Source organism: Prinia subflava (assembly GCF_021018805.1).
Source record: "Prinia subflava isolate CZ2003 ecotype Zambia chromosome W unlocalized genomic scaffold, Cam_Psub_1.2 scaffold_32_NEW, whole genome shotgun sequence".
Lineage (NCBI taxonomy): Eukaryota > Metazoa > Chordata > Aves > Passeriformes > Cisticolidae > Prinia > Prinia subflava.
The window spans coordinates 731,583-748,540 of NW_026960609.1; the positions used below are offsets into that span (position 1 = coordinate 731,583).

At 39.0% G+C, this 16,958-nt stretch overlaps 1 pseudogene; it reads right to left on the minus strand.

The window, feature by feature from the left end:
- The window catches only part of LOC134565044 (B-cell scaffold protein with ankyrin repeats-like), a 198,661-nt pseudogene that overhangs the window by 152,769 nt on the left and 28,934 nt on the right, over window positions 1-16,958 (minus strand).

The window sequence follows — 16,958 nt, forward strand, 5'->3', positions numbered from 1 at the left end:
GAAAAATTGACCTCCCCCCGCAACCACGACACCCTGAAAATGTGTGCCACTGAAATACAGTATCCACTGCCAGTAAATTAAAATATTCCACACTGGCTTTGGCAGTACTAACAAAGTTACATTTACATAAAAATGAACTTCTTCATTAGTTCTTATGTATCAGACACTACTTTATATGGACTTCCATGTCTGGATTGCTTCTGCCAAAGAGAATGGGCTAGGTTTAAAACCAGTCAGGCATTTCTAACAATTTTAGCCAGTGATAGAATATGAACGGCTTTCATACCTAGAGGGAAAGAAAGAAGCATTTTAAAATAACAGCTGTTGATGTGGCTGAGAAGATTGAAATATTAAATACAGTTTCAAATGAAGTATCTCTGGGGATCAGGTAGAGATGCATACAAAATACCACCACATAAATCATATAGCTATTTTACAAGTTTTCATAGAGAAGGCTGCAGTTTAATTTCATTCTTTTTTTTCTAATATCCACTGTAACTGGAATCATGTTTAATGACTATGATAAAAACACCATTTAAGATACCAAGTATCTCAGAATCATAGGAGTATTATTCAACCAAAGTTTGTCATAAAGACTTTCTCAATTTCTCTAGATACTCTAAGTCACTCAAACTAACATGAACTTAATAACTTCAGTAATAAGGATATGACCTTTTTTTTAAAAAAAATTTGAAACCTAATAAATCTATGCCAGGAAACCCCAACACTAAATAATTGAATCAATATTTCCCTTTGGTAGAAACTCTGAGAGAAAAATCAATACAGCATATGGATCCAGCAGAATGCTGAAATGATTAGCTGATGTAAAGTGAAACATGAAATATGAAAAAGTTTAATTAGGAATTATAAAAACCTTAAAATCAGTCTATACATTAGGTTACTGTAAGAACATAAACTCCCTAAGAGAGTTTCTTGAATGCAGAATTATGTGAAGGTGAAAGAACCAAAAATCATGATCTTTAGCCAACTTTCACCCTCCTATAGTCTCATAGCAAATCCATTCAACATTATGATTCAGTCATCATGATGCCAACTCTTCCTACTTTATAATTTCAGGTTTTTTTCTTTCAAAACTCATGCAAAGAAGCTTATTTAATTTTATTTATTCATTCAATTACATTTTAAATATTTATTTGGTTGTTTAAAATGTCTTGCTGATGTTGCTAGATGCTATTTAAATTCAGAGAAATTTGGAACAGAAAATTACAATCTATCAGATGTAGCAAAGAATTTTATCCAAAACCATGATTTTTAAAATCTTAGATTATGTTTAATCTAAACCTTAACTAATGCCAATCTTTATTGTTCTCAAAAAACCAGATCCATAAATGCAGTTCTATCATAGTTTGTTAGTTTCCCACTAAGATCCATTAATTCATCTGACCATCACTAAAAGGAATGGATAGCTGTAATCCTATTTGTTGGGTTTTGTCTATCTCTTTGGCTTTATTGGAGGACAAAGTGGAGCATCTCAAAGGAGCTGGAAAGGTTGGCAAGAAAATACACAATATAATGTAAGCATTTTACCAAAGCACTGTGTCTGTGGTATGAACTAATGCAGCCATTTGCTTTCATCACAGAATTTTAATAAGGAGATACTTCTCAGATTGCAAGGATTTGTGAAAATCTAGAACTTTCCCTTGAATCACATAGTGATGTTGCTTTGATCAATAATTGCTGTAAGCTTTTCTATTTTATATCAGTTTTGTTTTCCATTGTGTTTGATTGTTACTTTTCATAGATAAATGACTGTTGCCCCAGGATATGTTTGCAAACAAGTTGATAGTCCCAAAGGTTTTAATTATCCTGGTTAAATACAAGTTACTACTACTGCTTCTACTTGATGGGAATTCTAATTAGTATCAAGCCTGTTTTGTTTTTCCTTTTGTGAACATATTTTAAAGATTAAGTTAAATTATATTCTGTAAATTGCATCTTTATGATGTAGCTTGTTGACATTAAATCAGGAGCTCATTTTAAAAGTTTGCAGAAAAAAATTATCTGCCTAGGTAGTTAGTGTACCTCATTCTGAGGCCCAGCATGTACCATTAAATGAGACAAAACTTCCAACACATAGGTATATTTATAGAGGAATTACAATTAATATACTTTGCCACAGAGCAGCCATTACATTGTGTGAACTGTAGAGCTTATCCAATTAAAAACATTTTCCCGACAGTAGTTTTACAGTTACCAAAACAATAAAAATAATAGCATACAGCATTGTTACCTCATTTAAACCCTTGCTTATTATTCAGAGGAGTAAAGGTGAGGAAATGTTAAACATACTTCATAGTCATAACAATACTGTGTTATGTAGCTGTACTTCCTGGTGTGCACTACTGCTTTGCACAGAATTATTTTTGCATTTGAATATGACTTGAATTGCATGTGCTTTAATAAATGGTTAAATGAAGGGTCAAACTCCTGAATAACACAAATAATTCTCCAGTGGAAATATCTTGTGTGTTGTAGATATCTAGTTTACCATATTATTGATAAATTTTTAAATCATTATGGCACACATGCATAGAGGTTTAAATGAAACCTGTTAGAGGTTTGCTTAGATATACTTCAAAATACAGGCTAAAAATGATAGATACCACAAAGAATTTAAGAATACGTTTGTTCTTTGAGTTGCACTATTTTTCTTGTGCAACAGCCTGTTTTCCTAGAACGGGAGTAACTTATACTTGGAAGGAATCTCATCCTTAATAGAACACTAACAATGCAATAAATCATATTTTATTAATCCTTTTGTTATGAGTGTAATGCCTTAGGTGGTGGATAAGGTATATTTGTCCCAGGAAAATGAGATTGTCTGTACTGGAAACACAATCTATTATTTTTGTTCTGGCTTTGCAATTAAAACATAGACATTGTGCAAAGTCTGCTTGGGCTAGCCACCATTCAATAAATGATACTTGAGATTCTGTCCTTTCTTAATATATGCTTTCTTTTCCTATTATTTCTTATGTGCCACTGGGAAAGGACAGGCTGCAGAGCACTGCAGTCTGCTGTGCTGATCTGAAACACAGCTCAAAACCTGATTTTTTTCTAAATATACGCAAAAAATCTGCATGGCAACCAGAAAATTACATGAATGATAATTCAGCAGCTGTAAATGGACTCTACATGAAGAGCAACCTACCGCTTCCCATACAAGCTATGCCAGAAAAAAATTGGTTTGATGGTGAATGAATAATAACCCTCCAAATACAATGTGGTTTAAGATTACTTGCTTCTATTGGTTTCAGAACATACAAAAAATAACACTTTAAATGGAGAGGGACTTCATTAATATTTATTCTTATTTTCAACCTTTGGAGTGCAGCATGTTGCACATGCTGTGCCTAAACACAAACTATGTTTACATCACTCTCTAAACAAAACAAGAAAATGGAAAATTTGTTTTCTCTTGACTGGCTTGCTTACAACTAGACATCTCCGAGGCAGATCTCTTAATCCTGAGCCTACTACTGAGCCATTACAAATTACTGTGCAATCAAAAGATTGCATACTATCTCTTAGTTCATTTAGGCACTTATATTCTATTTTTCTTTAATTAAAATTTGAGAAGTCAACTTACCTGACAAGTGAAAGCTATTGGGTCAGCCAGCCACTTTCTTTAAAATGGGTTTAATTTCCTCTACTGCAGTATAGTATTCAATCTGTGCTGTCGTCTTAATGAATCCCCCACAGCAGACATTTACATATACAGGGCCAGCAGGAAAATCTTATAAAACACAAATCAGAACACCAGCTGAAAATATTTTACAGTCCCAGACCAGAGATCTCAGGGAATGAGTAAAACAACAGAGAATATCACAGAAAAAACATAGAGCTGATGAACTGACTGGATTTGTATTTCACAGATGATTCAGTGTAGTCAGTTTTTTTATTCTGGTCTTTCAGTCTAACATCACAAAGCTGACAAACGAAAATACATATCTTTAAATCTGTATAAAGTAAATCTATTGTATTGCTTCACATGAGAAAGGAGATGAAAACAGAATGCTTAACATTTCCAACTGTCCTTTGATAGACCGATGACCTATAATGAGTTCCCTTATGCCTACATGTTAAGGAAAAGCTCATTTATCACAAATATTGCAATTGCTATTCATCTTATAAAACATTTCTCTTAATTGCAGTCAAGGTTCTCAAAATTGTATTTGAGCTAGGCTGCAGAAATTGCAGTATAATTAATCCATTCCAGTTGTTTACCTCATAAAAGCCAAGGAGAGAGGCACTTGTAGTCAGTTACTTAAGTATGACTCGCTCTGTGCGTGCAGCACAAGCCTGCTTTATGAGCACATTTCCCAATCCATTAGTGTTTGTTATGCCAGGCATTCTGCTGGACCGTACTAGCAATCTTCTTAAAATACTAACTCTGCCCACAAACAGTGAAAAAAGGGGCAATTCTGAACATAGAGAAGAGGAATAAGGCCAGAGAGACTAGTCTAATAGTACACCACATTAAATCACTTAAATAGAAACTGCCCATATGTGGGGTTTAAAAAAAAAGAAACAAACAACAAAACACAGCATTTCTCCTATAACATCAGATCAGATGGACCTAAAACAGGATACTTCCAAATTTCTACTTTTCCGGATTTTAAAACAGAATAAGCATCAAACAAATGATATAAGAAACATAAATAATCTTGGCTACAGTTTTCTGCCATTTTTTTCTTATTTCATTCACTTTTCACATTTTATTTCTTCACCTACTACAGAAACTTTTTTGTGAACAACAGTGTTCTCACAAAAAAAAATTTGGAAGAATCTTTTAAGATCCATGCGTGAAGAGTGCAGCTTTTGTTCTCTGAAATCCAGTTACAGTTCGAAGTTCCCTGTTTGCTTCGTTCCTTCCAGTCAGGTTTGTAAAATCAAACTCTCTGCACCATCACAATGATAAAGAACTCTCAACCCATACGTGATCGTCTCAGGACAGTGTTCAGGATGAAAATCACAGAATCAATTAGGTTGGAAAAGACCTCCAAGATCATTGCGTTCAACTTCTGACCAACCACCAACCAGTCAACAAGACCATGGCACATGTGCCACATGCAGTCATTTCTCAAACACCTCCAGGGATGTGATGATTCCACCTCCCTGGGCAGCCTGTTTCAAATGTTTAACAAACGTTTCTGTGAAGAAATTACTCCTGACATCCAACCTGAACCTCTTCTGGCATAGTTTGAAGCCATGTCCTCTTGCCCTGTCACTGGTTGCCTGGGAGAAGAGATCAAATCCCACCTGGCACAGCTTCCATTCAGGTAGGTTATAGAGAGTGATCAGCCTTTTCTCCAGGCTGAACAATGCCAGCTCCTTCAGCCACTCCTCATGTGAGTTACTCTCTAGACCCTTCCCCAGCTTCATTGTCCTTCTCTGGACACAATTCAGCACTTCAGTGTCTTTCTTAAAGCATGGAGCCCAGAACTGGACACAGCACTCTGGTGCAGTCTCACCATTGCCGAGTCACAGAAATCATCAGGTCACAGAATTACCAAAACATAGCTCCAAGAAGCCACAGTGGAAAATTGTAGCTTATGTGTATTTCCTCCTAAGGTTATATTGCAATCATTTTATAATAAAATTATTGCAATCATATAATAAAATATAAGTTCCTCTGGGAATTCACAGCATGCAGCCCAATAGCAAACTATACTCTGAATGCATAGGTGAGAAATGCTTCAATTCTTAACTCACATCAAGAATGGGGATAGGTGTGCCCCTTAAATCTGAAGAGATCTTCTAAGAGAAACTGTTAAATAGTTGAAACTGTTATCAACTAGTTATGAATGGAGCAATAGAAAAAATCATTAGGAACTAGCAAAGATGGGTGATAGAGAGAAATGGCATGAATATGATCAGAGAAAAACTATTTTCCTGCATCAGTAAGAATTATGGAGAGGAGAATAACCAGATTTACTGCATTAAATATGAGACATTTAGTAACAGAGTAATAAGAAAAGAATATTAGGTTTGCATTTTATGGCACTAATTTTGAAGAATGTTAATCTGTAATCAATGGCATTTTAAGACTGCCACCTGCCATTTAACCACAGAAAACCAATCTCATAGAATCTAGGTTCCCATAAATCACAAGGCCTTGCTTCTCTGCATTATTAAAAGTTATGTGTGCAAAACTCATGTACAGGAAACACCCATAAAATAGCAGAAAGGGAAACTACTTATCAGAAAAAGTGAAGGGAATTGAAACCTTTTATTTTTTCTTAAAGGTAAAGAATATTTTTCTTACCTGGGGCATTCACATATTTGACCTTCTTGTTCGAAGAGGCTGTCTGTGTTCTAATTTGTTGATTATCTGTTATGAATTAAATTTCTAGAGTTCCTTCATCTATTTCCTCTTTCAACAGAATGAATATTTCACCAGAGTCCTACAAAATTAAAATGTGTTCCCATGAGTCCTTCAGAAAATTATATTGGAAGTGTAACATTATATTGAAAGTGTATTGAAAGAACTTTCCTTTACCAACAGCTTCATGCAAAAAAATTGTGCTACCAAAATATGATGGTATCTCACTGCTTCCTTTAGTATTTTACTTACATGAAAGACACAAATAATGTAGGATTTTAAATTCAGCTTACAGAGGACTATTTTAAAACAGTATTTTAAATGCATATGTAGGTGAATTTACATTTTTTAAGATCCCTCTACTTCATTGTCTAGAAAAATGACATCCATCCTAATAAGAATAACCTAAAATACTTTACACTCCACCTCTTACAGTAAGGTGACAGTAGACAGAAGCAACAGGTGATGTGAGACAATAGCCCTGTACTACCTCCTAAACCAGAGGAAAAATCACTCCCTTAGAACTGTACTGAACTCAACAATTAAATGATGTGTCGTAAGTCATCTTTAAAAGACAGACAGCAAAGAAAATCCATGATATTCTGTGTGCACTGCAACCTCCATACTTGACTGTGGACACTCACTTATATAAAGGAATGCAGTGCTGGATTTTGTACAACCTCTGTTTATGCTGTTGCATGTTTCTCCCAGCAACTCTGATTAAAAGCACATATGTGTGGAATTGCATTTTATTGAAATGGTATGCTCTGGCTCACCCCTGGAAAATGTATGGTTTATCCCAAGTCTGTAACCTCCCCTGCAGTATCGTGTGTCTGTAATTCTATTGGCTGAAGAATCTTACAGCACCCATTTCGAAGCTCCCTGTTAAGGGTGCAAGCAGAGAGGGCTCGCCCTCTTTGCCCTGGAGGCCTCCGGAGGCTCCGCTGCTCTCCCCTTCCCTCTCCCCTTCCCTCTCCCCTTTCCTCTCCCCTTCCCTCTCCCCTTCCCCCTCTCCCCCTCCTCTCCCCTCTCCTTCAGTGACCATGTTGCCTTCCTGGGGTAAGACTCTGAATAAATCCTCATCTCATCAGCACCTCACCAGCTGTCTAGAGTCTCCTTGGCTACCTGCATGCGAATACCAACGAACATAAGGCCCGGGGGGCTCCCGGGGAACCTTCCCCGGGGACCGCCCCCAAATCTAAATTACAACAAATGGCACCCAATGTGGGGCAAGAGCACCAACGACCCTGAGACAAAGATGGACCACCGCACCACCAGCATGGCGCAAAACCCCGCAGAACACCGCTTCAGTGCTGTCTGTGGCGGAGTGGCCGTCCCGGGCCTTCACGGCCCAGGGTGGCCCCTCCCCCACTGTGCAGAGACCCCGCGAGCCACCACTGCCAGCAAGCGCGGCGCAGGCCGTGCAGCCCCGGCGGCGGTGCGGCCCTGGCAGCGCGGTAGTGTGGCTCAGGCAGCGCGGCCCTGGCGCGGCGAGGCTCCGGCGCGAGCCCCGGCGCGTCGGGACTGTCGCTGCAGCGCGTGCCCGAGACCCGGCGCACCACGGCCCCGGTGCAGTGAGGCGCCGGCGCAGCAGAGCCCTAGGATCGCCGTTGCGCGCGCGCGGGCCCCGGCACCCAGAGAAGCCACGCAGAGCACACCCGGCTCTCCCCCCACCCGGCAGCAGCGGCGAGAAGAGCCCCGCAGAACAAGCACACCGTCAAGCCTGAGCAGCCAACGCCCTAGACAGCAGCAAAAAGAACTCAGTGAGACAGCCATCAGAGAAGGAAAAGGCAGTCTTCAACTTTGCCCAAGCCCCGCACCTCCCAAAACTCAGTTTTGTAAATTCTGTAACCTCCTTCCTCACCCTTACTCCCTCTTCCCCTCACTGCTCTTTCTCCCTAACCCCCCTTCCCTTAACAAACCCCCGAGAGTTAACCCCGTCCTTCTAAGCCCGGCACAGCATGGCTACTGCCATGTGCGCTGTGGCTGCATAGCCACCATGGCAACGTGCCTCTCCCTCCAGCTCCCAATTCCACCTTCTGCTTTCTAAGTCCCACAAAGTAAACACTAAGAAACCAAATCCCAAAGCTAAGGTAAATTTGTAATACCAGTTTTACAGCCTTGTATAATTGTTAATTCTACTTTATGATCTCCTTTCCCTGTTATTCTGCCCCTGTCCCTTGCTGTTCTAGCCAAACAGCAGGGTGATCCAAACCCGTGTTTCTCCAACCCTAAAACCTAAAACCTGTTGTTTCTCCATTTCCTTCCCATTCCCATGAAGTAGTTTTACAATTATGCCTTTCTAGTTTTGGTGTGTGTTCATATTGGAGATTTCCCCTGTTTTCAGTTTTAGAAAGCAGAGGCCTTTTCAGGTCACAAGGGTAAATCCATGGGAAGCAGTTTTTGAATTGTCTTCTTGTAAAGCGCGATTCAGTAGTAGACTACTGAATCAGTAACGCTTTTAGGTTTATGCTGTCCTCAGTAGGTTCTGAGGGTGACTGATAACCTAAAATGGTGTCTGAGGAAGGATTTAACAGTTTTTGTAGCTTTTTTTTCTTTTTGTTTTTCTTTTAGTGAGCTAAAACTGGGAGTCTTCTGTTAAGTCTCTGACATTTCTGGTGCAAGTATGAACAAAAAAAATCCCCAATAAGTACATATAGATGAATGTAAACAATTGCATGCAGAGTGTCGCTCCTTTGGTTGAACCAGTTAGAAAGTGAAAAGAATAATTTAGCTCAGATCCATGAGTGAGAATCTGAAGCCTTGTGTAGAGCCGGGGGAACTCCAAGTGTTTTCCTGTCCCTGGAATAGGAGCAGAAGTCAGCGCCATAGCCTAGAAGTGAGGGCTGTAGTAGTCTGAAAAGCCAGTTAGAAAAAGCTAGATACCATTAGGCCAGTCACACTAAAAAAAGCTAAACAAATTTGTTAATTTGTTTAAATCTTGCAATATAACCCCACGTAACCCGTTTATTGCAATTACATCAAGTCAGATAGACTGTTCACAGTATAGCATAATCCTTACTGCAATTGTATTTGGTTTTATGCTGCAAAACTGTGTAATTGTTTCATTTTTAAATTGTTAATTGTCATATGTCATATTTCTCTTCTCACATTTTAACGAAAAAAGGGTGAATTTGTGTAATTGCATTTTATTGAAATGGTATGCTCTGGCTCACCCCTGGAAAGTGTATGGTTTATCCCAAGTCTGTAACCTCCCTGCAGTATTGTGTGTCTGTAATTCTATTGGCTGAAGAATCTTACTGCGCCCATTTCGAAGCTCCCTGTTAAGAGTGCAAGGGGAAGTGGGCTCTACTCTCTTTGCCCTGGAGGCCTCTGGGGGCTCTGCTCTTCTCCCCTTCCCTCTCCCCTTCCCTCTCTCCTTCCCTCTCTCCCCCTCCTTCCCTCTCTCCCCCTCCTTCCCCCTCTCCCTTAGTGACCATGCTGCCTTCCCGGGGTCGAACTCCGAATAAATCCTCATCTCATCAGCACCTCACCAGCCGTCTAGAGTCTCCTTGCCTACCTGCATGCGAATACCAACGAACATAAGACCCGGGGGGCTCCCGGGGAACCTTTCCTGGGGACCCCCCCCCAAAATCTAAATTACAACACATATGAACATTTATGTCCTCTGCATATGCATGCAGATACATACATATGAATATTTCTGATTTAATTTAAACTCAAACTAGGTCTGTGGTCACACAAGCCCTGTGTAATTCATGGTGTGGGCACATATACATGTATACATACACCCATCTGGGATTTTTGCCAAGAAAAATTCCACATCTCTCAAGAAGTGCCTGATTACTTGCTCTCTCTGAAGTATAAGGCCCATAAGACAGTAATACTTCAACTCAAGCTGCTAAATAACCCTAATAGAGCTGTCTCCAAACTACTTTACTAGCAAATCTTTTGACTGCAGTGTGGATGCAACACAAAGGCAAAATAAATCCCACTGCAGTCTCAATGCACTCTTATTTTGGTCCCTTGACAATTTTGGAAACAAATAGCAGATATAGTACGAATGAGACTGCAGCAGGAGGAGTATCACCGCGGGGCCTGACAGTAAGAGGGGGACTCGAGAGACATTTCTGAGTTGCGAGCAGATCCAGGGCCGGAAGCAGGAAGCCCCGCGGTTTATTTACAAAACCACTTTTATACATTTCCTATGGTGCCCATGGATTGGAGGATGTAATTCCCACCTCCTCACCACACTGGCCAAGCCAACTGTCCATCACCTTTCTCCTCCAAACTAGAAATATGTAAACAATGAAAGACAGTTAGCAAAACATGGCCAGTGTTTACATTAACGAGCACGAGAGACCGCACGTCTCTGTTTCAACATGAACGCTCGGCACAGCAAGAAAAAAACTCATGGCAACAGAGGAGGAGAAGAACAATAACTGTTATTCCAAAGATTTTAGCATCCAGAAGTCTTACCTCACATGATATTCTTTTTGGAAGCACCAATATTGACTGCTCGTTACTTTCTAATCTTTCAGAAAGTACCTCTGTTTTAAAAGCGAAGCCTGTTTCTTCTGATGCTCCACTGGCATCTGACAAGTTAATATCAGAGATAGGCTGGTGATCTGAAATAAATAATGTGAAATGAGAACATTGTTAATAATCCTAATCTATCAAAATATGGCAATGATGTGGTTTTCAATGTATTACTCATATGGCATTTGGAGTCACATTAAGGACAGCACATAAAAGCCTGGCAAAATTCCCTTAATGCAAATGTGATGAGATGTCCTCTTTTGATAAAGAGCTTGCCTGTGAAGTTTTGATCCTTCAGCCCTGATTTACATGAACAGGCTCTGCAAATATGCTTTGTCTTCCTAAAACAAAAAGGGACATAGCCTTTAGACTGAAATAGTTGTGAACAGAAAAGTCAGGGAGATCAGCCAGTTCTGTCATCTCAGAAATCCCATACACTAGGATAAAACGGGATTTTTATCACTCTTCCATCCTTTATATGTAAACAAGCACATGCTATTATGTTTACAACATGAACCCACCTGTCTACAAGAAGGGTTTACATGAGGGCAGTGATACCTGTAACATGGTACCATGACAGTAGGCACAGATTTCTTTGAGACATGGTCTTTGCCTGCCTTAATGGACAAAAGGATGGATGGAAGCCATAACTTTTTTAAACAGGATAATCTGTGTTTGGAAATGCTATGTCATTTATACTGGTAGCTTGCAATCAGTTTCTTTTCTGTTTCACTGTACCAGAAAAAGCCCAAGAGCCTTTAGTGAATATAGTGAATCCTTCACCAAATCACAGCTTTTAATCATGAAAAAGAACTGACAACTGCATCTGCATCATGCAAAGCTCTGACTAAGCCTGTGTTTTGGCAAAGGTATCCTTTACCTGCTGTGTCTCAGCTGTATCATTACACCTCCTTTCCAGACACTCTATTACCCTGTGTGAAACACTCCCACCACCCATCTCAAAGGACTGCAGCAGCTCTTCATCATGCAGGATTAGTCAGTATACTGCAGTCACCTAGTTAGATTACTGATATAATTTCACACAGTTCAGAGTTAAAAAATCTTGACTGGCTGGTGAGACAATATCCTGAGAGACATCCACACTATCTTGTATTACTGTAAATTATGAAAGGCTCACAGTCAATTACATTCAAGGGTACAAAGAACTTTTGAGCTACATCTTTTCCTCTTAAATGGATATAGAATATTAAATAAGTGATGGGCAGAATACAGAACTGTAGCAATTTGGCATTGCTGAAAGAAGTACCACAGCCATTTTGCCTTTCTTTGAAAAGGTGCCCAAGTGATTGAGGTACACAAACCATAGAGTGCTCCTAAGTGGCACAGAAATCTTTCCAGTCAGTGTCAGTACTGGCAATCTACAATTAGTTTTATCACTTCTTGCTTGCCTTTACTTCCCCCATATGCACCAGTTCATCTGATACAGAATGTTTCCTTGCCTTACCAATCTTGCCTTGCTTAAGGCATAGATTTAATAAATTACCACAATAATAAATATGTCTACTAAATGAAGCTATGCAACGGCATCCTATTGTAGAATCTTTTTTATCTAGGGGTATTCTTTAATTGTGGAAGGAAGGAAGGAAGGAAGGAAGGAAGGAAGGAAGGAAGGAAGGAAGGAAGGAAGGAAGGAAGGAAGGAAGGAAGGAAGGAAGGAAGGAAGGAAGGAAGGAAGGAAGGAAGGAAGGAAGGAAGGAAGGAAGGAAGGAAGGAAGGAAGGAAGGAAGGAAGGAAGGAAGGAAGGAAGGGAGGAAGGAAGGGAGGAAGGGAGGAAGGAAGGGAGGAAGGAAGGAAGGAAGGAAGGAAGGAAGGAAGGAAGGAAGGAAGGAAGGAAGGAAGGAAGGGAGGAAGGAAGGGAGGAAGGAAGGGAGGAAGGGAGGAAGGAAGGGAGGAAGGAAGGAAGGAAGGAAGGAAGGAAGGAAGGAAGGAAGGAAGGAAGGAAGGAAGGAAGGAAGGAAGGAAGGAAGGAAGGAAGGAAGGAAGGAAGGAAGGAAGGAAGGAAGGAAGGAAGGAAGGAAGGAAGGAAGGAAGGAAGAAAGGAAGGAAGGAAGGAAATCAAATGACCATGGTTCCTTGAAGAAGTTGAAGTTTCCTTGAACATCTAACCTAAGTTAAGCAGGTTCAATGACCATCACTAGCTAGTAAAATCTGCTCATCCTACTCCTGCTTATATGCTCATGCCTTTAAGGCAAAATAATTCTGAATTAAAGCTGTGAATTTAGCATAGATTGTTAAAATTACACTGAACCTACATGTACTTTACTAAAGTAGTATTAATTACATTTGCTTTAATTTATTTTAAAAATTAAATAGGCTACACTGAACAAAGGCTATTCTGTTTCTGAATGAGAACCCACACACAGTTCAATGTAGTTTAACTAATCCAGCTCAGAATATAAGCGCAATAATTTCTCTGATTATCACTGTGAAGACTAGACTTTATTAAGCACTGCCCTTCAGAAAAATGAAGGCCTGAACTCTTGCTGAGGAAAATAATTATGATACTTTACAGCAGCCTTATAGTACCTAAACAGGGACTACAAGAAACATAGAGAGGGACTTTTTACAAGGGCATGTAGGGTTAGGACAAGGGAGAATGGCTTCAAACTCAAAGAGGGTGGGTTTAGATTAGACATATTAGGAAGAAATGCCTTACAGTGAGCGTGGTGAGACACCAGCACAGAATTCCCAGAGTAGTTGTGGATGCCTCATACCTGGCAGTGTTCAAGGCCAGGTTGGATGAGCTTTGAGCAACCCGGTCTGCTGAAAGGTGCCAATGCTTATGGCCAGGGGATTGGAACTAGATGGTCTTTAAGGTCCTGTCCAACCCAAACCTTTCTATGATTCTGTGATTATGTATGCCCACAGCACATATTTTGGGAATGGATTCACATTTTAAGTTGCTCATAAATCTTAGACTTATGCACACAGAATTCACTTCAGAAGATAACTCAAATGAAGTACATAATGCTTCTGAATTTTTTTCTGCCATTTTAGGCAAAGGAGTCTTATGGAGACAAGAAACATTCTGTTATCAGATTGACAAAATGAAAGGAATTAATAACAAATCTGGAAGGCACTGGATTCTCAGATGTCAACCATCTGTCAGTGATTGTTCTTCAAGGATCATGTAGATGCATTCTAATCTATGTAAAGTTCATGACAACTTTATTCCTACAGTCTGCACTCTACTTATCAAAGATGATAGTAGTCACTTTTACCTTTTAATGCCAATAATTCATCTGACAACATTAATCCTATTGCTAACAAGTTGGTTTAAATTAGGATAACATTTTCTTGCGCAATAATGATTGCATTTTAATATTTTTATTATGCCTAGTGACATCTAAATGCAGTATCAGAACTTCAACCCAGTCACTACTGTGATAGCACAGCTATCCCAATCAGACAATTAAGAAATGTGGCTCTTACATCAAAGACTTGGATATTTAAGAGAATTAGGATTCCCCTGCTGACTTGAAAGTGACTATCAATTTATTAGCTAAAAACCATCAAGCAAGACCTCGTTCACTAAATGTAAGGTCTACCTAACAATCAATGAACCATGTACAGCAGTCCAAGAACCACAGGGATCTATATTACCACTACAATACAGTCACCAAAGTTTGGAGCCACCATCTCCAGCACTCAAATTCCTACAAGTAGTTGCACACGATCTGTCCTAAAATGTGGAACATGAAACAACCCATGAAATGTTTTTGTCAATGCTGAACAAGCAATAAACCAGAGATTAGGCAAACCTCGGCTTGTTGGCATTAACTGAAACAAAGTAGCTCATAAAGGTATTAATACTACAGTAATGAGACTAGTAACACAAATGGAGCAATGATAGACAACATTTGTTTTATGTAGGCAGAAGGTGTTGCCAGATGTTCAATTCTTTTGAACATTTAAATTTTGCACATCTTCCTTATTTGTCATCTTTACACTCATGGTCTTAACTGAAAGCAATGGCTAAAGAGCTCCACTAATTCCTGAGGTTTTCAGAAAAAATCAGAATTTACAACTGAGGGTGAAGATTATCTTAAAAGAAACATTAAAGGAACATCATTATTATGCTGGACTATGTAAGAAAGAGGATTTATTAAAGGGTATTTGTTGCTTGGTGAATGTGTTATTTTAATGTTTTATATAATGGTGACCTATTAGAGAGGTTTTTAAAATGTAGCAGTAACAATTAAAATAATTAATGAATAAAACCAGTCCCTTTCTTGTAGGATCAAAGTATAAGAAATTATTAGCTATATCCAATGATGCATAGACAACACTATGAGCCAGAAGCTAAAAAGAAAGGAAAAATCTATGATAATCTTCCCTTGAGTAATCAGGGCAGTACTACTGGGAATTATCATCTATTATAGAGGGTAATGCTTAATTTAAATCAGATTACTTTTGACAAATATCTGCTGCTGATGGCCACATTAAAAGGACTTAAATTTACATTCATTTTAAATATTAAAATATAACACACACTGTAACTTAATTGAGGACAGCGCCGATGTTTTCAATTTCACTTCAGTGTTCTCTCCTAATTCACGTAACTTCAATACATCAACTTGGTATATTTTACATAAGACCCTTTGGTTATAAGACATTATTGCTTTCAATTTAACATTTTGAACTAAATTCATGACATGACTTTGAAATTGTATTCCTTTACCTAGACTGAGAAATTTTCATAACATGTCTCAAGTCTCCTGTGTATTCAACAACTAATGCTTCACCACAGCTTCTAAGCAACTCTCCTGCTATATCCAACTTCCCCCTTATCCCCAAATTCTAACCTTTCAAATACACTCTTTACTTATCCTTACTGCAGCCTACATGAGAAATAAGTGTTCTCTGTCTTTGATTACTTGGTAGCTGCTACATGTTTTGAGTCAACCATGTGTGTGATAGATTCAGGGCATTAAAAATAGAAGAAAACAATCTTATGAAAGATTTATGTGTTTTCTAAGGCTACCCACAAAATGAATCTCTCAGTCAAAATTAGGCTGGTTTTACAAAAGCAAAATGCCTTCTAGCTTTACAAATTTCAGTTCTTCCTCAAGATTTGCAAAGCAATGCAAGCTGCAGAACTGAAACTGTGGTACTAAAGAGGTCCTCAATCAGCCTTAGATCACACATCATACAAGAGGATGAGAAATATGGGTAAATCAAGTTAGGCAGATGACAAGGAATGGGACAATAATTTAGCACATCTGGCCACATTGCCACCTGAAAGAAGAGTCAGGGTGTTCCAGTGTCAAAGACTAAAATAAAGAGGATTACAGCAGATCCTTTAAGTGCAGGAGGCATCCTGTGTAATATGGTTGGCCCACTCTCCAGCATAACGTGAGGTAAAGGCAGAGGTGGTGCCACTGGGTTCTGTGAAGTATGACTGAAAAGGTTCCCATGTATAAGTGACTTCCTTGCAATTCAGAAGCCTGAAGCCAAACAGTTCTGTGAGTTCCCAGCAGAAATATGGATTAAAGAAGAACCATACAGAAAAAAAATGAAGTAATCTCCTGGAATTAAAAAAAAAAAAAAATCAGGAAAAAAAAGACACATGCACATCATGTTCTTCTTGCAATCCACCATTAGTTTATAACAGACATCTATGAAAGACAATCCTGTTAAAATGTGAGTATCTGCAAATGCTGTGTGAGTTCAGCAGAGAATGCAGCAGAGTGGAATTGAAAGGGAGTCTCTAACTGCACAAATTGCTCTAAAGATTACCTGAGAAAGGCTGTGAGAAACTCGGAGGCAGAAAACATCCACCACACTGGGCTTCCTTCAATGCGACTGTGTTCCTTGCGTAAACGTGGGATTACTAATTTTTACCATAAGCAGTCTCTAAGATATTAATTCAAAGCAAATCCCCTTTTCTGCTCTGCTGAAGTTTTCTTTCGCAATGGTGAGAGAAGGCTTAGGAAAAAAAAGGTTTCCAAAAATCACAGAAAATTATTAATACTTACTCAAACACAAAAACATCTGACTTCAGTCTTAATTTCTTTCATTTGTTTTCTATGATGAATAAACTCCAAACCAAGATAAAATTATTTATTAGTGAACGAGCTTTAAATAACGC